Source organism: Nanorana parkeri, unplaced genomic scaffold, assembly GCF_000935625.1.
Source record: "Nanorana parkeri isolate BGI_ZX_2015 unplaced genomic scaffold, ASM93562v1 scaffold1123, whole genome shotgun sequence".
Taxonomy (NCBI): Eukaryota; Metazoa; Chordata; class Amphibia; order Anura; family Dicroglossidae; genus Nanorana; species Nanorana parkeri.
In genome coordinates, this window is record NW_017307391.1 from 411,629 (window position 1) to 416,624 (window position 4,996).

The following is a 4,996-nucleotide window of genomic DNA, read 5'->3' on the forward strand; positions in this document are numbered from 1 at the left end:
TTTACAGGCTGTTCAAGGGAACCCCCCAGGCACGATATTTAAAGGAATTTGTCATTTTTATTGTTTCACTTTAAGGGATGTTAAAATCACTGCTCCTTTTAAAAACTGTATTTTTTAAAAGTTTTTTTTTTCCCCCCATTGATTCATGTACCCCCTGGGCAGTACCCAAATCCCCATACCCTTTTGATGGCCAATAAATTGCATATAAGCCTTCAAAATGGGGTCAATTTATTTTTTTTAAGTTCTAGCCCCATAGACTTGCATTGAGTTCGAACTGACACTTTTTCCATGTTCTAAAGTTCTAACCAAACGGGGCAGTTCAGCCCATCACTAGTGACGAGTAACATATACAGTAAGGTGTGGAGGAATTTTTCCTCTGGGGTAAAGAGAGGAACGTTTCGGTTCCTTCAATTCCTATAATTTTCTGATTTTCTGCAAGATGGTGTGCATAAGCATCTAGCATGCAGTATATTAAAAGTACAGATTTCGTCCCTCTGTTTTTTTTCGGTCATTCTCTTGCCAAAGAGCCTCTCATTAAGCTTTTTTTGAAGGCAACGTAATGGTTTGCTCCTTTTAACAGATGAAAGTTTTTTCCCCCCTTGGGATTTGTCTTTGGTTCGCAGAGGTATTACTTTGAACCTATTAAAAAGGCTACTATTAAGTGGTTGTCGCTTTTAAGATGTTTTTTTTGTTAGCTATAACATTAGCTAGAAGAGTAGAGGATTTACAAGCTTTGTCCATTAACCCCTTCATGACTGAGCTAGTTTTTAGTTTCTGTTCCTAAATGACTGACACACTTTTTACATTTTTGCTGTGTGATTCTTCCACAGCAGCAAGTTTTCATTATTATTATTATTTTTAGAATTTTTTTAATAATAGTATACAAATATATTTATATATAAAAGTTTTATTTTCCTAATTTTACACGTTTTTGGTTTTTTTTTTACACTTTATATCAAGCAATCACTATGACTGCTTAATAAATTAACTCCTAAAATTTTTTAGTTATTATCAGGCTGCTCCAAGCTTAGGAACAGCTAATAATAACTTTAGAGACTGATCCTGACAGCATGTCAGAATCAGATCTCACTAAAGGTCTTTGATCGTTCCTAGACGATCAAAACTGATACATTTCACTCAAGATACATTTCAACCACTAGATACAAAATGTATCATTTAACATCGGGCCAGGCTCTCCAGCTGTCAAAACGAATAGCAGAGAGGTGAGTCACTGCTACCTCTCTGCTATCTTCAGCTGTCAGATACGGGATCGCTATTTAGCGAACCCGTATCTGAATGTAAAGGCTTCATTCTTTCATTCATGAAAGAAAGAAGCTTTTAAAAAAGCTTAACTATTTCATTAATGAATGTCTCAATAGTGAGGCATTAATTAATGACTGGAACTGCTGAGAATCAGCAGTTACCAGCATTACAGAGGCTAATATAACTCGGCACGTACAGTGTACGTGGCCAGTCATATAGCCACTTTGTGACGGGACGTACACTGTACGTCTCCCGTCACGAAGGGGTTAAAGATTCTTACCTTTTTGGTAAGATTATTACCTTTTAGGGTAATTCTTAGGCTGGATCCGTTGTATTTACCTAAAGTGGCTTCGGTTTTTCATTGGTCTCAGGAAATTATCCTACCTTCCTTTTGTGAGAATCACAATAGTCCAGGAGAATTGAAGTTTAATTTCTTAGATGTTAGAAGATGTCTTCTTAAATATCTGGAGGTTTCCAAGAGTTTTAGGAAATCTAGTCATTTTTTTGTTTGGTGGTGCTAAAAGGACTTTCTCCAGCTCAAGGACATCCTTTCTGTGTACCGGTGCCCAAAACTGCACCGCATACTCCAGGTGAGGCCGAAACAGTGATGTGTAAAGTGTCAAAATTGAAGACTTGTCCCTGCAATACATTCCCTTCTTGATGCAGGACAGGATTCTACCAGATTTGCTTACAGCAACCTGGCACTGTAATCTATTATTGTTTGTGGTCTACAAAGACCCCCAAATCTTTCTCCATTTCCGACTTCCCTAGCGGCATACCCATAATTGTATAGCCCATTTGCTTATTTTTAATCCCAAAGTGCATAACTTTGCATTTATCGACATTAAACCTCATCTGCCTCATAGTTGCCCACCCCCCTATTTTATCCAGGTCCTCCTGCAATGTTATACTATCTTGGTCTGTTTCTATTACCTTCCCAATTTTGGTATCGTCAGCAAACCCTGAGATATCGCTGTTTACTCTGTCCCCGATGTTAATAAACAGGTTGAAAAGCATGGGTCCCAGCACAGAACCCTGAGGCACTAACGACACTAGCCCAGTCTGAAAGGGCACCATTTATTGATACTCTCTGTACCCGTTCCTTTAGCCAGTTCTCTATCCATGTACACACCCTTCCATCTATGCCCATAGACCTCAGCTTGTATAGTATGGTTGTCTTGCTTCCAGAGCTATGATAGCAAGATGGATTAGACAAACCATTACCTTTTTATATATAAAAATGAGGGTCTAGACGTTCATGGTGTGATGGTCATACAGAAAAGATTACTTCAAGTTATTGCTGCTAAAGGTGGTTCTACAAGCTATTGAATGATGAGGTGCACTTCTTTTTTTTATAAATGGCTTCTCCATTTTGGCGGCTTTAAGTTTGTAAAATAAATATTGACAAGGTGTAATATGTCAAGCTGAAGTTGTATTTACCCAATTCTAAGACCTGCTAAGACCAGATGATTTTTTATTATGTCTTGATATGTAAAACCATAGAATTCAAAGAGCGTGTACTTTCTTTTTCACACGACTGTTTTTTTTAGGTTCTGTAGTACACTAAGAAAACAAAGCATTATAAACTTGTTAAACTCAATCTACTCTGTCCATCTATTTTTCTCTCTATGTATGTACAACCCCAATTCCAAAAAAGTTGGAACGCTGTGTAACATTTACATAACAGAATGCAATGATTTGCTAATCTCATAAGCCCATATTTTATTCACAATAGAAAGCAGAAAACCTATCAAATGTTATCAAAAAAGTACAATTTTAAGAAAAATGAAGGTGATATTGAAATTGATGGCAGCAACACGTCTCAAAAGCGTTTGGACAGGGCAACAAAAAGCTGGCAAAATGGTACTAACAAGGAAGAGCTGGAAGAACATTTTGCATTTAATTAGGTTATTTGGCAACAGGTCACTAGCCTGATTGGGAATAAAATGAGCATCTTTGAGAGTCAGAATGTCTCGGAAGTAAAGATGGGAAGAGGTTCACCAGTCTGTGAAAAGCTGCATCTAAAAATTGTTGAACAATTTTAGAATAAAGTTCCTCAACGTAAAATTGCAAAGACTTTATATCATCCTCTACAGTACATAATATCAAGATTCAGAGAATCAGGAGAAATCTATGTGCGCAAGAGACAAGGCCGAAACGCAATATTGGATGCCTGTGATCTTTGGGCCCTCAGACGGCACTGCATTAAAAACAGCCATGACTCTGTGATGGACATCACTTCATGGGCTCAGGAATACTTCCAGAAATCACTGTAAGCACAGTTCGCCGTCCCATCCAAAGTGTGTGTGTGTGTGTGTGTGTGTGTGTGTATAGGTCCCTGACTCATCTCATTCTTAAGAGTACCTGTACCCTTGTACATTATGGTCTCACAGGAAATCGTCCAAAAGCTTCTTGAATGATTCCAGACTATTTGCGGAAATCACTGCTTGTGGCAGCGAGTTCCAGACGCTAACCGCGCGAACTGAGAAGAACCCCCTTCGCCCCTTGTGTTTGAAATTTTTTTCTACCAGTTTTAGGTGGTGGCCTCTGGTCTTTGTTACAGAATTAATCTTAAAGAGTTTGTTGCTAATGTTGCTATGACTATTGAACATCTTGTACATGAAAATCATGTCCCCCCTTAATCTCCTTACTTCCAACGTGAATATATTTAAATTTAGTAGCCTTGTCTCATAGTTCTGGTCCTCGATCCCCTTGATGAGTTTGGTTGCCCTCCGCTGGACTTTCTCCAGCTCAAGGACATCCTTTCTGTGTACCGGTGCCCAAAACTGCACCGCATACTCCAGGTGAGGCCGAAACAGTGATGTGTAAAGTGTCAAAATTGAAGACTTGTCCCTGCAATACATTCCCTTCTTGATGCAGGACAGGATTCTACCAGATTTGCTTACAGCAACCTGGCACTGTAATCTATTATTGTTTGTGGTCTACAAAGACCCCCAAATCTTTCTCCATTTCCGACTTCCCTAGCGGCATACCCATAATTGTATAGCCCATTTGCTTATTTTTAATCCCAAAGTGCATAACTTTGCATTTATCGACATTAAACCTCATCTGCCTCATAGTTGCCCACCCCCCTATTTTATCCAGGTCCTCCTGCAATGTTATACTATCTTGGTCTGTTTCTATTACCTTCCCAATTTTGGTATCGTCAGCAAACCCTGAGATATCGCTGTTTACTCTGTCCCCGATGTTAATAAACAGGTTGAAAAGCATGGGTCCCAGCACAGAACCCTGAGGCACTAACGACACTAGCCCAGTCTGAAAGGGCACCATTTATTGATACTCTCTGTACCCGTTCCTTTAGCCAGTTCTCTATCCATGTACACACCCTTCCATCTATGCCCATAGACCTCAGCTTGTATAGTATGGTTGTCTTGCTTCCAGAGCTATGATAGCAAGATGGATTAGACAAACCATTACCTTTTTATATATAAAAATGAGGGTCTAGACGTTCATGGTGTGATGGTCATACAGAAAAGATTACTTCAAGTTATTGCTGCTAAAGGTGGTTCTACAAGCTATTGAATGATGAGGTGCACTTCTTTTTTTTATAAATGGCTTCTCCATTTTGGCGGCTTTAAGTTTGTAAAATAAATATTGACAAGGTGTAATATGTCAAGCTGAAGTTGTATTTACCCAATTCTAAGACCTGCTAAGACCAGAAGATTTTTTATTATGTCTTGATATGTAAAACCATAGAATTCGGGGGGGGGGG